Below are 25509 nucleotides of genomic sequence, written 5' to 3' on the forward strand. Positions count from 1 at the left end.
ACACAGATTCCACTTGAATCAGTGCGAAAGGGAGCACTGTAAGCTGTTCCAGAGCCGGGCGCATGCAAATAACGGCATTCATTATGATAACAACACCTAGTATCTTCCTCACGCATTTTGGATGAAGTATTTTTATGCATTGACAATGAAATAAAATGTCTTTGAATTTGCAGCGGCAGTGCATTATTTTGTTGTTTTTTTTGTTTGTTTGTTTGTTTTCTAAAGGATTTTCAGACTCAGGTGTCCCGAAGAAACCTCTCTCTCTCATGCACTTACAGCCTAGTAAAATCCATGGCATGCAGTTCAAAGAAAGTGCACCAATTAGACTAAGAACATTTTTCCAAATTCAGGGAACCCTTCTCCGCATTTGAGCATGGTCGATGGATCAGTGAAGCTATTAGTTCAAAGGGACTAGTCAGTTTAGTAAAATAAGTACCTCGGTTACCCATTAAATTTGCCTTTGTAAATAAAGTACAGCGAGTTTCCCTTTGATCTTACGAAGATAGTTCAGCATGCCATACATAGCACAGAGATGAAAGTAGACAAGCCTGCTTCAAATGAAACATGCCACTGAGTGATATAAAGCTTTCAAACTCTTTTGAGCAGAAGCAGAAATGATCTTGTAAGTAATGGCCTTTCTTTGCAATATTTTCCTACTGCATTTGGCATTAATTTCAGATTATTTTTGATTAATATGAATCAACAATGGGCACTGCAGGGAAAATGTTATAAAATATTAGGCATAAATATGATCAATGATTTATGATAGGCTGCATCTATCTGTTTCATTTCTTGAAAATTACATCTACCTTTCATATTATTTCATCAAGAATCCCTTGTCACTGTCCTCTCTAGCCAGGGCACCAAATTTTTAAAATTTAATAAAAATGCCTCTTTATCCTTATATTTTATCTTCCCCTGGCTGGTTGGCATGATTTGTCATTATTGGTACAGGATGGTGCATTTAAAAAACAGAAAATAGGAAAAGTTGGATTGTCGTATTTTTCCATTTCAATGACCCATTCCTAGCCTCAGGTAGATTTCTTCTGGTGTACTTCCCTCCTTAAATGTCAAGTTTTCTCCTAGTTTTTAACAAGTTCAGGCCAAGGCTTTTGCCAGTATTTAGCTTATATTCTGAGAACTGGCATAAGAGAGAATTTGAACCCAAGGAATAAATCTTTATTGAAAGAATTTTCGACAGAGGTAATAGGATGCAAAAAAGAGGTCTGGATCATGTGTAGCAAGTGGCTCCTACTGGCATTCTTTTTTTTTTTCCTTTTTTTTTTTTTTAACCGTGATCCCTGTACCCAATGTGGGGCTTGAACTCACAACCCCGAGATCAAGAGTCACCCGCTGTATAGTCTGAGCCAGCCAGGTGTCCCTCCCATTGTCATTCTTGCCACAGGTTTGGGAAAGATGGCTGAGGGATATACATAATATTCATGAATATTCATAATATTCATGAATATTCATGATAATTCCTACTCCTGATCTATGGCAGTCTGATTTTATAGTCTTTTTAAAAGTTTATTGAAGAGGGGCGCCTGGGTGGCTCAGTGGGTTAAAGCCTCTGCCTTTGGCTCAGGTCGTGATCCCAGGGTCCTGGGAACAGGCCCCACATCAGGCTCTCTGCTCAGCGGGGAGCCCGCTTCCTCCTCTCTCTCTGCCTGCTTCTCTGCCTACTTGTGATCTCTGTCTGTCAAATAAATAAAAATCTTAAAAAAAAAAAATCACCAGATACTTAAAAAAAACCGTTTATTGAAGAAACCTTATTGTTTTGCAACCCTAAATTATTTATAAGGGTTGAGCTTTCAGTATTTATATGACTGCCTTTTTTATTTGACAATTTAAAAATGTATCTATTTTTCAGCTGAGTCATTATCATAAACAATGTCTTCCATTTTTTATTTAGAAGTTACTTGGAATAAATTAAAATTATGTCCATATTTGACAATGTGTTTCTTGCAGATTAAAATAAATTTCTATATTTTTTAAGTTATGTATAGATCACAACCAAATTATATTTCTGTATCTATAAGACATATGGCAGGCAGAACAATAGCCACGCAAGGATGTCTTGGTTCTAATTTCTAGAATCTCTGAATATATCACATGATATAAATAAAGAGACTTTGAAAATATGGTTAATCTTAAAGACCTTGAAATGGGGAAAATATGGTTAATCTTAAAGACCTTGAAATGGGGAAATTATTCCTGAGTGTATAGATGGGCACAACCTGATTACATGAGCCCTTACAAGAACTTTTCAGGCTAAGGAGACAACCAGAGGGAAGAATGGGTAGAGAGATGGAAAAAGCGGGGCATAAGCAAGTATGGATGGTCTCTAGAAGCTACAAAAGACAAAGAAATGCACCACTCCCAGAGCTTCCAGAAAGGAAGGAAGCCCTGCAAACATCTGGATTTCAACTTAGTGAGACCTGTATTGGACTTCTGAGCTCCAGAACTGTAATAAATTTGTGCCATTTTAAGTCACGTAGCTTGTGGTAACGTTACAGCAACAATGGAAAAATAATGCAGATTTTGGTACCAGGAATGCGGTTTGAGCCCATGCAGTACACAATATACTAAATATCACCTTTGCCTAGAAATGCAATTAAATAATGAATTCAAAACACAAAGCTACATATGCAACTTCATTTAATAACTTTGTGATCAGCAGTTCTGTTTCTTTTGGGTTCTCAATGAAAATAGCTTTATTGATTTTTTTTCCAATTATATTCATAACCTAAGAACATTAACTCAGAAAAAACAAACACAAACAAACCAAAAACCATCTGAATTCTCATTATCTCAAGAAATCCTCCATTAACATTTTAATGACTTATTATTTTGCACATCTCTCTTTTTGTACATATATGCATACATACATACACAGATGTAAAATTTTTCATAAATAGAACCATTACACTTGCCATTTTTTATCATGCATAAATGATCTTCTCTTTGAACTATATTGTTCATAAACAAAAATATTAAGACACATAACTAATGAATACATGACAATAATAAACATCTCCATACTCACCACCCAGATTAAGGAATAGAACATTCACAGTATTTAGAAAGTCTCCTGTACACCTTTCCAATTGCATTTCCCCTCCTCCTCTCCCAATAGCAACCACATCTTTTTACTTTTACACTAATCTTCCTTTATTTAAAAAAAACACCACTGGGGTACCTGGGTGGCTCAGTGGGTTAAAGCCTCTGCCTCTGGCTCAGGTCATGATCTCAGGGTCCTGGGATTGAGCCCCACATAGGACTCTGCTCAGCAGGGAGTCTGCTTCCTCCCTGCCTCTCTACCTACCTGTGATCTCTGTCTGTCAAATAAATAGATAAAATCTTAAAAAAAAACAAAAAACCACAAAACACCACCTATGTATTTGTTCCTAAGCAACTATTTTTCAGTTTTGAAAAACTGAGCAGCAAAGCAGATGTATCTATAAAAAGAAAGCAATTACTGCCATTAAATGAAAGTTCCCAGGAGGATGGAAACAGAGAAGAAGCTCTCCATCTCCCAGGGGAGTTTTAGATCCACAGAATCTATTACGATTTTCCTGGGGACTGGTCATCCTTCATGAATTTGGAAATGAGAGGATTAAGATTGAATCATAATGGATCACGGTAGAGACATGCAAAGAGTGTTTAGAAAGGCAGACTAGCTTCCTGGCCCAGTGGAACTTGACATCAACCTGATTTAATATATTAACCGGAAAAACAAAAAACAAAAACAAACCAAAAACCCAACCACCTGCAAATGAGAAGAGGGATTGATCTACAATAGAAGCCTGGGAAGATGAGAATCCCAGAGTCGTGTGCTGCCTCTGCTTAACCTGGCTCCATCCGCACAGAAGCGGTCCTGGTCCAGGTATACAAACAATCCTTTCCTGGTCCTGTGGCATTTCAGATTACTCCCTCCTGGGGAGAGGAATGTCACCAAGGAATAAGTGGAGAGCACGTATTCCCCAATCTTTCTGTGGAAGGGTTCCACAGAAGAGAAGAGAAACATTCCTGGCTCTTCTTTCCTCTGTGTACCCCTTCCAGCAGAAGAAATGTCTGACCTCGTAAGTGAAAAGTGGAAGAGAGAGATGGTATGCTGCCATTCTCTTTCTATCTTTCTCTCCCTCTCTCAGTCTCTCCCCTCTATGGAAACCAGCCTTCCCACAGGATGCCTGCATTTTGGTCTACCTCCTTCCCTGCTGACCACAGGTGCAGGTACTGGTACTGCCTGTGGGAGTCACTGGGATTGAGCATCTGGACTAGTGACAGAGTCAGTTGGTCCAATTCAGTGAAGAAATATCATCAAACATCAAACACATTTAGTTGCATAGTTAAAGCTGTGTCTCTAGCCATCATGAGTTATAAAGTTTGCATTTTGAGCTCCATCTGTTTGATTCCATGCTTGCCTTATAGTTGGTACCAAACTTTTGGGGTGAGAAGGGATGCTATCTATTAGGCTCCTCTAAACCGTGGTAGGTAGATGAGATGGTCTCATGCTGATGTCATTAATCATCCAAATCATATATTTAATTTCTCTTGTTCTGATTCATACTCACCGGGCAACCTTCAGGTAATAACTCATCTCTTTATGAGGTCTGATTAAAGGAAGATAATGTGTGCACTAGAGGATTTTAAGTGCCTGGCTTCCTTACCTGTCCTACTTCTCCATGGCATTTTGTTTTGCTACTTCCCTTTTGTAAGCCGGGTTACTGTGCATCTGCCCTTAAGAGGTGTGTCTGTCAATAGAATGACCTTGGAAGTTGTGAGCAAAATAGTCAGACAAAGCTCCAAGACATTTTAGAATTCCGTACAGTATGGTTTTAATAGCAGGAAGAGTTGGATGGTTTGATGAATGTGAGAAAATGCAGGAATGCCTTACATTGAAATGTCTTTATACCTAGATGTGAATACATTTTACTTGTCTTAAGAACTAAGGAAAGCAAAATCCATTTAAGAGGCATGGCCACCTGGGTGGGAGTTAGAAACTCTAGCCTGACTTGAAAATTAGATAATAATGTGATTTCCTTTTAATGGCTATGACCCACATGATGTTTCCTTCTTTCACTTTCAAAGTCCTTATTATAGTTTGCAATATTCTACAGAGTTCAGTGTGTTCCCTCCCTGTCACAGACAGGATCCATTCTATCACAGGACTAGCCTCAGCTCATTGAGAAGGTGAGAAGGCCGCTCCAAAGGATATATAGGGATATAACCCCTAAAATTTTGTGAGACAGTATGTTTCCTTTGTGGAAAAGAATGTTACATATCTAGGAAGATTTAGAATTAGTTGCAGAAATGTTTTAGAGATCCAAAGCCCAAGGTTATTATTTTCACATTAATTAATGTGTGCATACTTACGATATTAAATATCTATAATGTATAGGAGACTTTAACCTGGACACCATTTAAAAGTGGCTAATTTGGGATGCCTGGGTGGTTCAATGGGTTGGGCCTCTGCCTTCGGCTCGGGTCATGGTCTCGGGGTCCGGAATCAAGTCCTGCATCAGGCTCTTTGCTTGGTGGGGAGCCTGCTTCCTCCTCTCTCTCTCTCTCTCTCTCTCTCTGCCTACTTGTAATCTCTCTCTGTCAAATAAATAAATAAAATCTTTAAGAATGGCTAATTAAAAACTGACTTATAATTGTGCATCTATATGGAATATAATTTGAACATTTGAACACTCAAGAAAACTTATAGGAAACCATTTTTAAAATTCCATTTGTTAATTTTGTAAATATGCTTAAATACTTGAGGAAGTTTGTTAGATGATTTATGTATGTATTGAAAGAAATTGAGTATGTTAACTGTATCAATGCAGTTTAAAATGTTAAAAGTAGTTTAATTAACAAGGTTTATAACTCATTTTAGATAGTAATTAAAGGCCTCCTTTAAAGTGTGAAAATTTGCTAGTCTTCTACATGAGATAATACAGTTTATAAAATGAACCGACAACTGTAAAGAAGAACTCATCCTTTTCTCCTTAAAACTATAATAAATTGAATATTTAAAAAACTAACAACCTATTAATGATTTTTTTCCCACATAAAAACCAGTCTGGAGGAACGAAAACTCTCATTTAATAGAAATAGCTTTTAGTATCAGACACAAGTCAAGCTCCTGATAAAGTTGAAGCTAGTCCCTCAATTAGGTCATGGGAAATTCTTTAGAGAATGCCAGCTTCTGAGGGCCCTTTGGGAGATGGGCACTGACCTTTACCATACTGCATTCTGACCACATTATGGGCAAGTGCCTTCCTTTTTTTGGAACGTCTACAATTTATTGAGGGCTTTATTAAAAATAAGTTATGTCTTTAGAATGATGAATATTTAAAATACAGCATATCATTGAGATTAAAGCACATACTTTAAATAATCATAGTTTCTTATGTTCTCAAGCAAGTCAGCTCTGGTAATTATGAAGGTAGGTTTGTCATTTTAATAATAGAATTGAGCTAACTTCCTAATGACTTTTCATGAGTTTGCACTTCAAAAGAGCTTTTATTCCTTCTCTAGGTCCTGTTGCTATGTAGGAATAGATCACTAGTTTTTATTATTATTTTTTATTTTTTTTAGATCACTAGTTTTTAAAGGGAGTTTGGGAACCAGATAGATCTTGATCAGAAATCAGCTAAGCCTTATACTAGTTCTGAAAACTTGGGCAGATATTCAACCTCTAAGTTTCTCATCCGTACATTGGGGATGGTAATACTTATCTTAAAGGGTTGTTGTAAACCTTAAAGGAATTATATGAAAAGAGTTGGTACACAACAGGCTCTCAATGAGTAAGATGTGATTCTTATGGGCAGTGTGAAGTCAAGGGTATGAATGTATTATTAGGTGAGAAAGGGTTAATTTCTGCAGTGGGTCGTGTGTGTGTATGTGTGTGTGTATACACGTACACAGAGGACCAGCTGCTTTGACAATATACTACAGCAGTGAATCATGGCTGGCTGCCAAACAGAGGCTCCAAAGACCCTTGTACAATGTTAGGCAATGATCTGCATAGTGTAAACGATACCCTGCAAGAACTCTAAGTTCAGCCTTCATGGGGTTGAAACTCTGGCCTCATACAATCTCCCAGAGATCACATATCCTGTATCCATTGGAGTGAGAAGAATCCCCCGGCCCAACAATTACCACATACTAGATTCAGGGCTGCCTACTTAATTCCTTAAGATCTCCTTCATTCACCAACCAAATGCCCTGGTGTTAGTTTTGTTCCTATAGCCAGTGGATGCCTAGGTTCTTCTTCGGTTTTTTTTTTTTTTTTTTTTTAAGACCATTATTATTTGATGGCGAAATAGAAGATTTTGAAACTCTTGTAGAAACTGTAAAAGTTGTCTTCTACACACTGTTATGGTTGATGAAATGCTGAAAGTGGCGTTTTATATCAGGTGCCAATGCCAAACAACATTCCAAGAATTGACCATGACCTGGAATTCAGACAGAGAGAGCTTGCAAAGACGTTGACAATATTTGGGTAACCACAAGAGTGAGGTTTTGTAGAGAGCTGTATGAAAGGGAAATGATCCCCTCCATTTAGCCTTACTGGAATTCATTACTCTTCCATGAAGTCTTTGTACATCTAAAGACACCTAAATGGAATCACAGGGCTGGGATCTAATGAGAGACAGAGCAAAAGCGAAGACCCATTCCCTGAACTAAAGAAACTGACATCAAATACTCTCCCATCGACCCAAGGACACTTTGTTGATATCTTCTCTTTAGCATGCCAAAAGCCAAAATTTTCCAGCTGATAATCTGTTTCCTTGAACCCTTCCCAGTCTGGCCTAGAGGAGACTAAATCTTTTAAACATTGAAATGTATGTTGATTGACTACCTTTAAATTACCTTCAACAGTTCATTACTCTTCTTGTCATGATATAGATTTTCATTGGGTAAAACTATTTTTATTATCCTATTTTGGAGAAGTTAACTTTTTTAAATTTGAGAAATAGGTTTACAGCATCTCTGTAGACGATTTGTAGACATTGAGGGAATGCACGAGAGAGACGGCTCTTAAGGTGGTTACAGTCCAGTGGAGAATATAGAGTAACAGGTAATTATGACACACAATTTATGTGTTACAAGAGGTTACATAGGGTGTTATGGGAGTGTCAATGAGGGACACTTAATTCAGCCTGGGGCTGTCAAAGAGTTTAGTTTTAGGTGTCCTGTGTTGAAAATGCAAGCAAGTTGTCAATGGAAGCTGGAAGGGTGGTGTTGAACTTTTAGAGCAAGTAAAGGTTATGGATGGAACTCTAGGGACTATTCACAATCACAAAAAAGCCAAAGGCCTCTAAGAAGCATTTGTCACTCATATGCAAATGCTATGTTATTCCTTATGATTACTTTCAAGTGTACATGAAAATGCCATTTAAGTATAAGTATTATTGAGAGTGGCTTAAGAGTTAATGAAGACTTTTGATGATAGTTTTGCTCAGGAAAATTAGAAAGGAAGCAGAGTTTTTAAAAATTATAATTTCTAATCTCACTTGCAAAGAACCTTTTTGACTAATCCCTATAACACAATCTATAAAATTAATAAAAATTAAGTAAGTCATAAAAACTATGAAAGTGTGGCACCTGGGTGGCTCAGTCATTAAGTGTCTTCCTTAGGCTTAGGTCATGATCCCAAGGTCCTTGGATGGAGCCCTGCATTGGGCTCCCTGCTTAGCAGGAGGCCTGCTTCTCCTTCTCCAATTCCCCCTGCTTGCATTTCCTTTGTCACTGTTTCTCTCTCTGTCAGATAAATAATATCTTTTAAAAAAAACTATGGAAATAATGAAAATTTGGTCAAAAAGTTAATACAAAAAGGTCAAGTGTTTCAGTTTAATTTCGTTTACTTAATATATATATTTTAGTTACATCCAGACCTATTTAAAACTTCATAGTGGGGGCACCTGTGTGGCTCAGTGGGTTAAAGCCTCTGCCTTCGGCCCAGGTCATGGTCCCAGGACCCAAGGATTAAGCCCCGCATCAGGCTCTCTGCTTAGCAGGGAGACTGCTTTCCCCTCTCTCTCTCTCTGCCTGCTTCTCTGCCTACTTGTGATCTCTGTCAAATGAATAAATAAAATCTTAAAAAAATAAAACTTCATTGTGATTTTCTGATTATAGCTGGTATATGTTATTAGTAGAAAATTCAGGAAAATGCAAAAATAGAAAATTATGAAGAAGAAAACAAATTAATCATAATGTCACCTCTCATACTCCATTCCTAATATCCCTGAACACTTTGATATTTTCTATAATACATGTATTGACACACTTACACATGTGAGTTTCCTGATCCATTTTTAATTTGCGAGACATAAAAATTATTCCTCTGGTCACTATTCTTTTACATGTAGAGAAACAGTATAGTTTTAGTAAAAAGAACTCAAAATTTGAACTACCTGGATCCATTTTATAGTTAGATGAAATTGAATAAGTTGTTGAACCTTGAGCTGGCTCATCTGGCTTAAAATTCTAGTGCTATCCATACAGCCATGTAAACTTGAGCAAATTTATTTCCCATCAGGAACTTCAGTTTTCTTATTTGTAACAAGAGGAAGATAATTCCTATTTTATATGGGGAATGAATTGAGAAGAGCGAATATTGATGTGACAAAAGCTAACAAAGTGGTTCAATTGAGAGACTGCCATTTTCTTGCCTTGTTTGTTGCCAGTGGAGACAGAGAGTGGGCTGGGTTTGAGATGCCTTTCACAGTAGAATTGACAAAACTTTCCATCAGAGTGAATTAAGTATAAGAGAGAAATTTAAATCAAAGATAAAATTTGGGTTCCTGGTTGAAAAAATGAATGAATGATAATTCCACTTACTCACTGAGGAGTGGTGTGGATTTCCATCACTGCGGGAAACATTTTGCACACATGAAGTCCGAGATATTCTGTAGTTGAATACTAGAATCTGGAGTTCCCAGCAGAGGGAGCCTGGGATAGAGAGGTACTTACAGTTGTCATCAAAATAGAAATGTAATTTAAAGCTTGAGAACTCATTGAGATTGTATAAGGGAAGGGAGAGACTGTGGAGGGCAAGAAAAAAGAAGAAAAATAACTAGAAGGGACAGAATGGCTCAGGATATGCAGCTGTTCCCCATTCTATCATTTCCAGTGCCCTGCAGGGAGAAAGAGCTCTTGAAATTAATCCGACTGTCTCTTTCTCGGGTTAATTTGGCTGAGTAGGGAGGGGACAGTAAAGACATATATGTAAACCTTAAACAGAAGCAGCTGCGGAGTCTTCTGGGTAGTAATTTGATGATGACTATTTATTTAGCTTTAGTGGAATAATTTTGTTGAGTAGATAAAACAACATAACATATTCTTATGCTGATTGTATATACCTTTATGTCTTACCAATTGTTTTAATTGCATGGGTGGATTTATAGAAGGACATTTTACTTAGAACTGAGATGTTTTTAAGATGTAAAACACTTAGATACGCTGTATGTTAGGTCTGAGTTAGTCCAAGGAACAAACATTACTGTTAAAATTCTAAGGCACTATATAATGATTAATGATAAATGCTTGATTCTCTTTGTGATTTCCACATTGTTATTACATACAATTAAAGTACATTGGCAATTTACATTTATTATATTAGGGATAGTAGGTGATTTTTGGTGGGTATTTAAATGGAAAGCAATAATTTAATAAGCCAAAGGGAGTTTAAAATTATTGTTTTAAAAACCAAGACTCTTCTTAGTTTTTCTTATTCAGCCTGTAAAATTCAGTACTTTTCCCCACCTTTCTTTCTCTTTTCCTGAGGAATGAAAGAGATGAAAATCTAAAGCATCCCTGTTATGGTCTCTGCTGAAGTTACTCAGTCAAAAAACAAGTTCAGCAAGTTTTAAAGAAAAGGCCTGTTAGTTAAGTAGAAGGCAAATATTTTCATTAGTGCTGAGTGGGAAAGAGAAAGTTTCATGTGACACATCAATGTTCAATCACTTCTCACCTGAGGCCCTTTTAACTCAGAGAAAAGGGAGAAAACAAAATAACGAAACTGAAATGAGAGTTTACATCAGCAACATGTTTTCCTCTCACAAAATGCAGAAAGAAGAGACGGTGCTATTTTATTCAGCACCTCTGTGCTTTTTCATGTGAAAGAGAAGCTCACACAATTATTTTGGATATGTCTTTGACTAGGATAGAACAATTGAGGATAAGAGCTTAAAGGAAGATGTTAAATGTAGGAAGGAAGATGGAGAGAGGAAGTAGTTCTTGGAGCCCACTGCGTCCTGTGTATATAAAGGAGAGGAGAGCCAGATCACGTTTTATCTTGAGAGCATCATCTCACACCTACATGGCGCCCTGAAGGTTTTATTTACCACCTGGAAGCGATGTGATGTCTGGACATGCCAGGGCCGAAAACAGGCTTTGCGGATGAGCCTCTAGAGCAGAGAGGGATTTCTCTTGACAGTAGTCCTACTCCTGGGGAGCTCAATTTGAAAAGGAGAAGTAAAGGTGTTTCATTTGAGACCTGTGAATGTAATTATTAGTGAGAAGTGTTGATTTCTGTTGGTTGTGGCACCTACAACCTAGCTCCAGAGAAAGCTTGCCCTGGGGAGATAAATCAAGAACTCATACTAAACAATTTGTATGAGAAAATACTGGGGTCCCAAATCACTCTGATCATGAACCTATTAAAAGAACTATTAGGGGCGCCTGGGTGGCTCAGTGCATTAAAGCCCCTGCCTTCAGCTCAGGTCATGATCCGGGGGTCCTGGGATCGAGCCCCACATCGACTCTTTGCTGGACAGGGAACCTGCTTCCCCCTCTCTCTGCCTGCCTCTCTGCCTACTTGTGATCTCTCTCTGTCAAATAAATAAATAAAATCTTTAAAAAATAATAATAAAAGAACTATTATGCTGGTGGGAGAAGGACCAGCTCATTCCTCCACAGACATATCCTTCTCCCTCTTCACTCAAGGGAAGAGTGGAAAAGATGGTAGGAAGAAAGGTAAGGCAGTCCCATGATCTGCCCCCATGACCAGGAGCCACAAGGTACTGAAATGGAGCTCAACAGAGGCAACAGAAATTAAGACACTACGTTGGCCCCTGTATCTGTACATCAAAACTCCAGTGTTATTCAGAGACTCGATGAAACAGTCTGGACCATTTTAAAGGAAAGAAGGGTACACAAGCTTGCAGCGTAAAAACAAACAAAACACTATGGTAATTACATCATTCCTTTCCCTTGCAAACATATTCTCTCATGAGGTGAACGCTGGCTGCACAGATCCCATTCAGAGGTTAGATTTAAAATTTCTAATACCATTATGGTTCAGATGCCAACAAGTTAGCGTGAATGTTCCAAAGCCTTGGGATGAATTCCTGGAGAACACATGCTGCCCGGACCTTAACGCTTTATTTTCTAGTTAGTGCAAAGGTAAGAAAATGGACAGGGTGGCTGGGAGTCAAGGGCTCAGAGCAGCAACCATTTACCAAGTAGTTCAGGCCATTTAATGTTTTAATGGCCAGGACGACCATATCAATGCTTGTCAGATGAATAAAAACTGATGCAATTGAAGGACAGTTCTCAAGTGCTTCTTCCGTCTTAAAAACTTGGATCATGGTGTGCAGCTTATTTTTTACGTCTTACTTCAATCAATGAATCCGAGCATGCTTCCTTGATTATTCATCAGTATTTATTTTACTAAACATTAATTTTGATGATAGAAAAGATTTAAAAACTCCTTATTTGGAAACTTTCTCTATACCTCAGATCTAGAATCAAAACTGAACAATTATCAAATGGCTTTTATAGGTCCAAATCAAGATTTCATTCATGTATTGAAATGTTTTAATGTATACACACATTTGCAATATCTCAGGACCATTACACATAAGGAGTTGGAAAGAATTCATTTAGCACAGCCTTTCCAAGCATGGTTTTTTAAAACATAATCAGAATAGCAAATAAGTTTTGCTCATCATAAATTATAAAAAAAAAAAATTACTAGTAGGAAAGATAGATTTTTTTTTTCTTCCATGAATGCAGACAGGGAAGAAATTGACTTGGCTGCAGCTCAGTTCAGCAGAGTGTCTAGATGGACTGTTGTCCTGCCTATCCAAAATAGAGCATGCACATTAAGTTGTTTTCCAGTCCTGATATGAAGTTTGTTCCTACCTTCTTAAGAGCCCTCTGTTGATTAAGGGTCATATCTTCCAGGAGACAGTAAGAACTTGTGATCCCAAGAATCAAGACAGACTTGGTCTAGTTGGGTGGCTGAAAGTTTTCTTAGTTATGGGAGAAATGGAAAAAATATCATTGGGGAAGTTGGAGGGTTTTGTTTTGTTTTGTTTTTGAGAATCAGAGGCAGAAGTTAGTCTTCTCTTCCTTTACTTTTTCCCAGAGAAAGAATGACTTAAAAAAAAAATCTATTGCCAAGTATATAGACGATAGATAGATAGACAGTAGATAAGCAGGTAGGTAGGTAGGTAGGTAGATAAATAGGAGCCTCAGCTGGCTCAGTTGGTAAAGCATGCAACTCTTAATCTCAGGATTATGGGCTTGAGCCCCACAGTGGGTGTAGAGATTACTTAAAAATAAAATCTTTAAGAAAAAGATAACTTAACTTTATCCTCTTTTAAGATTTTATCTATTTATTTATTTTAGAAGGAGAAAGAGAGAGAGAGAGAGAGAACACAATCGGGGAAGGGAGAGGGAGAAGGAGAGAATCTCAAGCAGACTCAGTGCTGAGCTAGGAACCCATGTGGGACTCAATCCCAGTGATCCCTGAGATCATTACCTGGGCTGGAATCAAGAGCTGGACAGTCACTCAACTAAGCCACACAGGCGCCCCTAAACAGATAATTTTTTTTTAAAAAATCACCGTTGGGACACCAATGAGTGATGAGTGCAATCTTTGTGTTTTGCTTCTATCTCAGCCAGCTGGTTAACTCTTCCTTTTTTTGGTTCATCCTTCCCTCTTTAGTTCAATCTTCTCCTTCCCTCTCTTCTCCTCTCCTTCTCTTCCTCCCTCGCCCATATGGCTCCCCAGCCCTCACCCCTTCCCTTTCTTGTTCCTTCCCTCCCTCATTCCCTTTCTGCTGGAACTCAAGCTGCACAATTCTTCCCTAATCCTTTCCTTTAGCACCTCAGCACAAATAACCAAACACAATGTTGGAAATTTGTCTGGGGAAGTTTTGTGGAGGAGACAAGGGCGTATAAGAAAGATTTTATGATGTGGGTATTGTAAAAAGTTAAAAGTGGTAAAATATTCAGCTTTTCTATAGTTAAGATCATTAGAACAAAGTATGGAAAAAAGATACAGATTAAATGAAATGTGCCTTAGTGCTGCTAACTAATTAAACCAAGTGAATACTTATGATTTGTTTTATCATTTTTACATTAAGAAAATTTCTCAAATGGAGGATAATTACAGCAGGAGCCTAATTAGATGCTAACAGACCATACTCTTCTGTTCTGATGCATTAATGATTTCTTTTGTGTTATAATTGTTGCATTCATCAAGGCGAGTTAAGCGTTTCTTCGTCAGTATTCATGTAGAGGGCGCTTAGTGCAAAGTGGGGGGTCTGACTTAGGAATGAGCCAGTTGTTTGAAATGAGTTTGATATTTCTAGTCCAACTCACTGCAGTTTTATTATCTGCATCGCAAAAATTTCTAAAACATTTGGCACTAGTGTTAGTTTTAGCTGAAAACATGTCTTTCGAAAACCACCTTTCCCCCTTCCATTCAATTGAAAATCTCAAATGTACTTAAACTGAGCTATTACTGATTACTAATGCACTAATTATTTTGTGATGACTGTCAAGTCATAAAAATCGTATCACATTGTCATTTTTATCCTGTAAATGAAAGAATGGTAGGTTAAATGCATCATGATTTATGATCTTGAATCTGAATTAACAGAGGAAATTAGCAGCTACTAATTAGCACAGATTTATAAAGCACAATTATGCCTACTATGAATGTCCAATGAACAAAAAAATTACAGGACTAAGTATGAATGTGGATGCATAATACAACTGTATGTTTCAATCAGAGCCATCTTCCAAGTTGAAAGACAAAAGAAGAATAAGAAAGCAAGTTTAACATCTACAATGCCTAAGTATGCCTGGAGGAGACATGAGTATTTGGTTATAGAACACAAGGACTATTTCTAAAGATATCCTAGAAACAGGAGATTGTTTTTGTTTTTTAAATTAAAGACAATATATAAACTAATATTGTAAACCCAATATTGAATCTTAACAATTGGGATGTGATCTGTCATAACAATATCAAATCACTGAACTATTGTTAACAATAAAGTTGAAGGACATCCCTTCCCCATCAGCACATAGTATTTAGATTTAAGAAAAGGATGTTAAATTCTTTCTTATCCTTCCAGATGGAAAGGCATTACACAACTCTGGGTTTCCTGGCTCAGGAAAAGTCTGGATTAGAAGCTCAGTCTTCTGTTTCCCAGGTCAGGGGTCATTTCACTCACTAGATAGGTGTGAAGTAGCTCAGATACAAAATCAGACTTGGAAATATCATGATCTGCTAAAAGTAAAATTCCCTTCAAATATTTCCTCAGTCTTTTTTTCAAATGGTTAATGTAATCATACTTTTATGACCAGAGGCCACCGAGCTTAAAAACGTAGGTCCACAGAATACAGAGGGGTAAAAAAACACATGAACACACACACCTATACACACGATCCTTATGTGAAATCCTTATGCAAAAACAGGTAACACAAAATCCTTACACTAAAGCTCAGGGAATTTTCTAGACTTTCATTAGAGTATATTTCCTCTGATTTTGAGTTCTGTTCCATCATCTTGGTTCTGATTTTCTGCCCAGAGTAAATTAGAAAATTTGTTCCTTTGCTTTTGATTGGAAAGCAGGGAGCAGCGAAGGGGAGAGCTGTGCAGCTGATTGCAGGGACATTTTGATCAGCAAAAGTAACAAACAAACCAGCAAAGACCAGCTTGACAGTGGGAGACAGAAAGCAATATGACAAACCCAGCAGAAAAGCTGATAACCCACTTACTTCCCAGACCTGTGAGAGCCACACTGAAGAAACTTCAGAACGATCACGTTAGAATTTGAACATGTTTAGGCAAAACCAATACAAAGACACAAAGACCATAATAATCCCTGTAGGAAAGGACCAGACACTGTCCCAAGGGCTTGAGGTACATGCTGGAAGGGTCATGAAATGTGTTGTTAGGCCTAGAACACAGAAGGGTCATGCAGACCTAGACTTGCTTCATGCTGGCTTTTGTAACTAAGGAGATCCAACACTGTGTGTGTGTGTGTGTGTGTGTGTGTGTGTGTGTGTGTGTAGTGCAGTGTGGGGGCGGGGGTGTTGGCTAATGGTGCACAACATCAAGAAAACCCAAGTTAAGCAGTCGGTAATGTTGTGATGGTTTCAGAGTCCAATCCCAACAGGTCCCAGAAAAGTAAGAAAGCAAACGAAACATAAGGAGCAAGATCTAGCCTCTGGAGGGAGAGATTAAGAATAGTACTAAGGCCTAACAAAGAAGATGGGGTTTGGGGAAACATTTCTGATTCTAAATATAATTCTAAATTGGAATGTCAGGTAGTAAAAGGAGAGGCAAGAGCCCATAATTAGTACTGGGCCAATAGGGCCAATAAGGATAGGCTGCAGCTGGAGGACAAAGGGATTCTCGGAAGCCCTGGCAGCAAATAGGCTTGCCTTTCCTGTTATAGCATCTGCATTGCAACACCAGGCTTGTTGCAGCCCCAGAGTGGGGGTGAGCGTGCCCACGAAGGCCGGCGGCAATTTAGCCAGCAACTGCTGGGGAAGACGGGTTGGTATCCTCGCCTTCGATGAAGCAGATGGGGTATTCCCTTTTCTTTTCTTTTCTTTTTCTTTTCTTCTCTTTCCTTCCCTTTCCTTTTCTTCTTTCTTTTCTTTTCTCCTTCCTTCTTCCTTTCCTTCCTTTTTCCTTTTTTTCTTTCTTCTTTTTCTATTTAATTATTTAATTATTGCTTCATTTTCTATTTAATTATTGCTTCATCACCCACGGTCATCTTCTAAGCCCCTCACAGCTTGCTTTGCTCCTACCCACCTCCTCTGGGCTGGTATTAGCAAGTGAATTGCAATTATATGATATTTCTGTGTTCTAGGCCTAACAACACATTTCATGCACACACACACACACACACACACACACACGTATAACTATATATAATGTATTGATACATATACACATAGTTGCTTATACAAAATGTTCTTATAAAGGCCCAAACTATTGAGCCTAGAACATACAGCAACATTTGGTGATTTTTATAATTGATATCTTTTTATTGATACTCTCCGTGTGACATGACACTGCCATCACACCTTCCTTTCCTTCTGCAGCCCTACTTCCTTTTGTGCTGTGAACATATTTATAATGGCTACTTTGAATCTTTTTCTGTTAGATCTGACATCAGGTCACTGTCACGGGCAGTTTCTGTTGTCTGCTTTTTTTCTGGAGGATGAGTCATCCTTTCCTGTTTCTTTTCAGGCCTCAATTTTTTTTTTTGGTTGTTGGAAACCAGACATTTTAGATAATATATTGCAGCAACTCTAGGTACTAGCCGCTCCCTCCCACTTCAGGGCTTGCTATTGTTGTTTGCTTGTTTATGGGTTTAGCGATTGGCTAGATTATTTTCATGAAGTGTGTTTCTCCCCACCTTGGGGGTAAGCTTCTGGTGGTGCTCCTCACAAGGGACAGCGTAGGGGGGACCACAGCCATTTCGGGGGGACTGTGGTCCTGGTCAGGAGCTCATCTACTCTTCCCCTGACCACAGTCAGCTGGTCAGTTCCACTAACTGCCTGCCAATCCTGGTATTGTTTTCAGCCACCGTCCCGGGTACCTATTTTTCTGTGAAGTCATCCAATCGAAATGCAGATTCTTGGGGCACCTGGGTGGCTCAGTTGTTAAGCATCTACCTTCAGCTCAGGTCATGTTCCCAGGGTCCTGGGATCAAGCCCCGCATTGGGCTCCCTGCTTGGCAGGAAGCCTGTTTCTCCTTCCCCCACTCGCCCTGCTTGTGTTCCCTCTCTCGCTGTGAGTCTCTCTCTGTCAAATAAATAAATAAAATCCTAAACTAAAAAAGGCAGTTTCTTGAAAGGAATAGCTTCTGAGGTCAGTGCTCTTAATCCCAGTTTCTTTTCTGAAAATTAGCGGTCTCTAGTCTAGGCTCTATCTTCATTAGATCTGTGGATCTCTTCACACTTGCTTTGCACCAGAATATCACTTAGGGGGAGAATTGTGTGAAAACTGAGACCTGTGGGGCATCGTTTCAAAGTCAGCCATGGAACAAAATAGATAGCTATGTCGTCCGCATGAGAAGTTACCAGGAATTTGATGTTGGAGTATAAGCAGTGGTAAGAGGAGAGTGAGTCAATGTAGAAACTTCAGCAAAAGGCAACAAGGAAGAAATAAGTAGTGCTAGAGTAGTCTGAGAATTTCTAATATTCGTTTTTAAGTTGTATATGATGCTGCTACAGAAATCCCTTCAGCGTTTCTGAGATTTCAGTCCAAGGCAGCTACGAATGTAGGTTTGTGCTAGCCATACTCTGAAAGGGGAGGAATCTTTTCTTAAGGGCTGTCACCCTTCAGAGAAAAGAAGAGTCTGTGGGATGACAAGATGACCCATAAACGGCCTCAGAACTCTAGAAGTAGTGTTTCCCATTACTTTTCATCAAAATAATGCCCAGAGGGACTGCAAGGGGAGAACAGAAGGACTTTGCCCACCGCTGGTGGGAAAGAGGCTCAACTGATTCTGTTTCAACCGTTAAGGACAGGGTGACCCCAGCTAAATTTGGGCCACTCACACCTTCCATAATATTCATGATCACTTTAAGGGAAAGTACACAGATAAGGAAACGGAGGCTTTTGGAGGTAAGGCCGTTTGCTCATCATCACATGACTAGCAAGTTGTTGAAGCCAGCCTTCAAATCCAGGTCTGACTGAAAACTCCTGTTGTAGAATTCTTCTGTTATTCTCCTGCTCATGTCAAAACCTTCTGTGGCTATCCTTGCTTCTGAATGAGGTACAAACTCTTCTGCCCAGAATTTAAGATCTCCCTGAATCTGGACACTACAAACGTTTCTAATCTTAATATTAAAACTCTTTAAACTAGGAACTAGAGGAATTTCTCTGGGACTGAGGTTCTTGTTGTCAAATCCCGATTTTCTAAGGACCTGTATTCATCTTCCAGGTCGTGTCTTGGTGGAGAAGGACTGCATCACCAGGACACGGAGGTAGGGCAGCTTTCCTTGACTTTGTGAACATTTCCTGTTTTCTGCTGCCCAACCCCTGTGCCCCTGACTTCTGTTTGTCTGCCAGGGCACCTGCCTGTTCCCATTTGCTGGGCCTCTCTGATGCTGCCATCTGTCTTCCTGCTAGATTTCCACCTCCCGCTTGCCAACACATTCCCTTCATACTTAGTTCCGCTCGGCTGCCTGAATTTACATCGCCTTTTGATGGGTCTTCACTCAAGTTCCAGTCACACCCTAATTGATTGGTCTAGTTTCTAGGTTCTGGCCATCCGCGCCCACTCCCATAACGGAAGGAGGCACATTTGTGAAACTTTGCACGTGTAGTAAACATGGTGAGTTCATGGGATTCGTGGGATAGCTGGCAACACGAGCCTAAAGAGGGAGGTTGTGGAAGGGAGGGAAGAGGGGACGTGATTTATGATGCTCTCAGTATATGTGCAAGTTGGGAACAGTAAAAGAAGGAAAAGATCAAGAAACAGAGTACACCTAAGTAACGTAAAGTTTTGGCTGCTATAGGCTGAGCTTTTACGCCCAATTCGAGGAATGGCTGTTGGGACCTACTTAATTAAGTTAACATATGGTCAGCCTTGCAGCCCTCGTTGGCTGCTGCTACATTTTAGGCCACCTTCCCCCGAAGAGAGAACCAACTCATCTTCACATTGGCAGGCTCGGAATGATTCTCCTCTGTGACCCAGTGCTAATGCAACGGGGGTTCATAAAACACCATCAGTATGCAACTCACAGCAAAAACATATAATTTCATTCCTATTAGTCACTTGGGGAAAATATGTATATGTTTTCTAAATCAAACATATTACCTTCCAAGTCTTATTTCTAGTCAGTTACAATGATGATAGAGCTAAGAAAGGCATTAAAATGATAGAAATGCTTGTAAGTTTTTAAAACTATCTGTATGCATTATGTATGGATGTTTTATGTCCCTGACATGGTATCTCTTCTTTTATTACTGTGAATAGTAATCATTTAATACTGCTTTCTAGGAAAGAATACTGACAATACAAATACAGCAAAACATAATGGCCATTGTTAATTCTTTATAAAAATAAAATGGATCATCATCAAAGACAGCAGAGACACTAACTTTCCTTCTTAAACATTGGTCATTTAATCATTCATACTATGAAATACGAAATGAAAATTTACTCTATCTTTAGTTTGCCATATATGTTGTAGCTAATACACATACATACAGATAATAACATAGGAACAGAAAGTCCAAGTTTCAGTGGTAAAACGTTTTTTTTTTAAGATTTTTAAAAAATATTTTATTTATTTATTTGACAGAGATTCACAGTGAGAGAGGGGACATAAGCAGGGGGAGTGGGAGATGGAAAGCAAGCCTCCCACTGAGCAGGGAGCCCTGATGCTGGGCTCGATCCCTGGACTGAGGCTTGATCCCAAGGCTCTGGGATCATGACCCGAGTGGCAGACGCTTAACGACTGAGCCACCCAGGCGCCCCGCAATGGTAAAACTTTTGTAAAAGCTGAATTATCACCACAAAATCACAATTGTTCTAGTCACATAAAACAGTTGGTTTGCTACATGGTAAGATGAGGACATAAGTGTGTTTGCATTAGCTAACTGAAAATAGTTTCTAAAATTAAATATTTTAATCTAGTGTAAATAAATAAATGTTTTATTAAACCGCTTTTGGAGAAACCTGAAATCTTTAAAGCACAGCCAGTTGATTGGAAGGGGCAGCAGATGAAGACAAATGTTTAATATTCATGGTCACTCTCTTCGTTCTAGTTGTTGTGTTATGGGCATGACAGGAAGTTGATGTAGTGGGATAATGGAATAATTCCTGAGGGATCTTAGTCAAAAAGGTAGGTAGGCTTTAGCAGCTATTTGTAAATGGAACCCGTACAGTTTGTTTCAAAGAACTGTAAATTCAGACTTCTTACAAAGGGAAAGAGCTCTTACATTCTATAAATTTGGCTTTCTGAAGAGAAGCATTCTAATGAAGTGATAAATTCTTTGACAGTCAAAATTGTGTTAGAACTTTTGGTATCTCCTATCATAATTCTGAGTTTTTTATAGCAACAATTCAATAAATATTTATCGAATAAGACTGGATTTTTTGTACCAATGTCAACTGATGAAATTAACCCAAATCTCTGAACTTTGTACAGATGCTGGGTTTGGATAAACTTCAAGAGGAAATTCTTCCAGGAGATTTTATGAGGATGCGATCCTTTCATCAATGGTATGGTGTACAAAGGCAAATACGGATGCGAGACGTAAGCTTATGTCATGAGATGGGAACGATGTGATAGGGTTGTCTTGGGATCTTTTGCTGTTGCCAGTAGGTTCCTGCTTCATTGGCTCTCTCAGTAACTAAGGGCCTTTGCTGAGTACTGCCAAGAAATAGTTGGCTGAGGGCTAGTTTGTATTAGCAGTGAACAGGAAAGAAGATAGTAGCATCCATTCTTTACTCTGAAGTTCAACCAGAATTCTGCCTCTTTTCAGGTATCTATCCTCCTCCTCCTCCTCTGTTTGGCCTTGTACTTCAGAGAAGTATTACCCGAGACACAGGGAAGTATTACCCGAGACACAGGGAACACGTTCTGATTGTTTTAAATCAGTCATGGCAGGCTCACACTCCTTGCCAATAATTGGGCATACATGACTATGAGGCAGGCCTCTAGCTAATGAATCACAAGGGATGACCCGCAACAAAACTTCTGGAAGAGGTTTCCTTGATCCTAAGGGAGACCCATAGAAGGGAATAGTTCCTCCTCCTCTACAAGAAGTAGCAGACTTGTCTGGATTTGCACCGTCATCTTGCAATCATGAGAAGAGGAAGCCCAAGGCCACTAGCTTATACCTTGTTATATCAGAAGAGTAAGGTAGGGAAAGATCTGATTCCTTGATGTAATTGTCGAGTAGATAAGTTCTTCTTTTTGGACTTACTGTAATGTGAAATAGTATATTTACTTATATTCTTACTGCTGTGGTGTTTTCGGCTGAATTTTCTAGTTTGCATGGGGCTGTCAGAGGTAGAAAATAAAAATGTAGGATGCACAGCTAAATCTGAACTTCAGATAAACAATGAACAGTTTTTAGTATATGTAAGCTCCATGAGGTATTTGTCCCATGCGATATTTGGAACATCCTTACACCAAAACATCCTACTTGTTGTTTCTCTGAAATTCTAGTCTAACTGGGCACCTTGTATTTTATTTGTCAACATTAGGCTTGTAGTTGAGAGCAATTTATCTAATACTGAATTTACCTGATTTGGTAATGAAAGGCTTCTCTCAGATCCAACTGGATACAGTCTTTCAGAGGTAAAAGGTGAACGTAGAATTACCAGTTCCAGCTTGAGTATGTGTATTTATGGAATCCAGCCTCATATTCTCAAGAACTGATAAAAATGTCTAAAATCTCTTTCTTCATGAGACTTATCAATGAATCCATTCCCCAATCTGAAATATTATTGTAAAGCAGATTAACTGTGGAAAGAGTCAGACAGATCCTAAAATCTCGGTTTCTTTATTTAACTCCCTGTATGGGGCAGGAGAAATCAACCATCTGAGTCTCGGCATCTCATATTTAGTTAGGAGGAATTAATAAGATACATTTTGAGAAGCACCATTTATGTCAGACACATATTACTTAAAACATATCAAGTCTCATTCTCGTATTGATTGTAAAGAGCTCTCTGAGGTGCACTTGTTAAGTCTTACACTAAGAGGTCAGAGAAGTTCATTCTTCCAACCCAGTCCCTATGCTCCTCCTACCCTCTGCACAACTTGAGCAGAGTGAGCACAATCGATGTGGACAAATGAGTTGCTTTGTGGGGTGAGAACCTTGTATCATCTTACTGCATAGCTGAGCTTTACTCCTTTTTTTTTTCAAGTATGTAGTAGGCATGTATGTATGTATGTATTTGCATAGCTGAGTTTTACTCCTAACTCAGGGACTCGCACACATGAGATTACTCATAAATAGTGGCTCTTAGTAGAGCCTAAACTGAAAAGTATAATTGGTAGAGCCTAAACTGAAAAGAATAATTTTTCCTTTTCCTGGAGGGTAGAGACCCATCTCTTTCTTTTTTATTTTTTTAAAAGATTTTATTTATTTAGTTGACACAGAGAGAGAGAGAGAGAGAGAGCGAGAGAGAGCGCGCACAAGCAGGGGGAGCAGCAGACAGAGGGAGAGGAGGAAGCAAGCTTCCTACTGTGTTAAGAAGCCCTATGTGGGGCTGATCCCAGGACTCTGGGATCATGACCTGAACAGAAGGCAGATGCACCCCGAGGCCCATCTCCTTCTTAGTATCTTTAGCATGTGGCACTGTAGGTGCCGCACACTGAAAAAGTATATAACGAAGCCTACATGACCCCAAAGTTGGGTACTTACCTCATGGGCATGTGCAAAGATGACATGATCTTTCTACTGTGTTATTCTATATTCAAATTGTCACGTCCTATTTTTTTCTATCTTCCTTTTGTACAAAAAAGAAGTTATTCTCACGGAGAATCTTCCCATGCTCCTATAATCCTGAGGAAGAAGAGAAATGGAGGTGGAGCGAATGGCAGCCCGTTAAGGAGTTGAAATGCTGTCAGATGGGAGGCCTGCTCATGCTGGGGGACTCCAAAAGGCAGAAAGATGGTTGAAGGGGAGAAGATGAGTGGAGGAGGGATGGGCAGGATTGAACAACCAGAACCACCTGCTGCTGCAATGCCTCCAAGGTGGTGAGGACACCTCCATGGAAGTGTTGACACAGACTCTGATGACCATTTATCAGGAATATTATAGCAGCTCTGTTCTTCCGAATTTGTAAAATGAGGATATTAATTCCAATTTATCAGCTCCCAGGGGAGGGATTTGATCCAGCTAAGTCTGAAGAGACTTGTTTGCTGGTTTTCCAGCATCTGTACAGTGCTAGTTGCAATGGTTTCCAAACTTCACTGCAGAGTAAAAGTAACTGGGAAACTTGGAAACATCTAGATGCGTAGGCCACATCTGCAGAGATTCTGGTTTAATTGGTGTGGGGTATGGCGTAAGTATTAGGATTTTTTTCAGATCTCTCCAAGTGACTGGATTGTACAGATACTTTGAGAATCACTGTGCTAACATACTAAGAAATTAGAATTCTGGATTTTGGTCTGGAATCTGATTTCCAGAGATGGAACATTGAGCAACTTCTCTACCTTCTCTTGGCTCTACATTTCTTACTTATTAAAAGGAAGTGGGATGGGAAGGGTATGTGCTTTGGTGAGTGCTGTGAAGTGTGTAAACCTGGTGATTCACAGACCTGTACCCCTGGGGATAAAAATATATGTTTATAAAAAATAAAAAATTAAAAAAAAAGGAAGTGGGATATACATATTTCTAAAGTACTGTCCTCAAAAATTGTATTAATCTAGGGCCCTTAAAGGTTTACGAATTATGGGGCACTTGGTGGCTCAGTCCATTGAGCGACCAACTCTTGATTTCAGCTCAGGTCATGATCTCAGGGTCATGAGATTGAGCTCTGAGCTCAGCACCTAGTCTACGTGAGATTCTCTCCTTCTCCCTTTGCCAGTCATGCTCTCTCTCGAATACATAAATAAATAAAATACATTATTAAAGTTTCTGAATTTTGAAAAGGCAACTTAACTGCTTTCTCCAAGTAGAAGAGAGCTCTATTCAGGGACGTGGGAATTCCTTTGCACTTTTTGTCAGTTTTCATGGCAGTCGTACAATCCCCTCAAATGGGGATAGTTCTACCTCACAGAGGAAGTTGTGCATCAACAGTGGTCAGATGGCGGGTTTCTCGGCACTCCTCTGCTGAGAGCTGGTGTACAGCCTAATTTGAACACAAACTGGTAGAAGACATAAAACAGGTTTCTTTACTCTTCTCCATGTTTCCAGAACATACTTTGTTGCCAGAGTTAGTCATCTGATGGATTATTGCAGGTTCTTCTGGATCTTTTGTGTCAGAAGTCTATCTTTGTATTATTTGGGGCTTGCTGCCTTACATTTCGCTTAGTGACTTGTTTACCAAGATTGCTCCTAACCCTAACCCAGAACTCTTGGGTTCTCTTTCAGTCTTGATTTTACTTCTACCCAAATGAGAGTGTGTGTCTCATTGTCACTCTGGTCATGCAGCGACTGACTGCAATTGGGTGACGAGAAACACAGAACTCCAATTTTCTTTTTTCCCCTAAAGAAATTTAAGGAGGGCTCCCATTATTAAGTTTTCTCAAAGATATTGCTTGTATTTCATGGACTTT

At 39.1% G+C, this 25509-nt stretch overlaps 1 long non-coding RNA gene across 1 annotated transcript; it reads left to right on the top strand.

The window, feature by feature from the left end:
* Positions 1–521: 521 nt before the first annotated feature.
* Positions 522–24540, top strand: LOC309845044. The gene is made up of 5 exons (XR_014300998.1): positions 522–622; positions 15372–15449; positions 19518–19598; positions 21421–21494; positions 23752–24540. It is a non-coding gene; the product is annotated as an uncharacterized lncRNA (long non-coding RNA).
* Positions 24541–25509: the final 969 nt, after the last annotated feature.

This window comes from Mustela nivalis (genome assembly GCF_964662115.1).
Source record: "Mustela nivalis genome assembly, chromosome: 12".
NCBI classification, from domain to species: Eukaryota; Metazoa; Chordata; class Mammalia; order Carnivora; family Mustelidae; genus Mustela; species Mustela nivalis.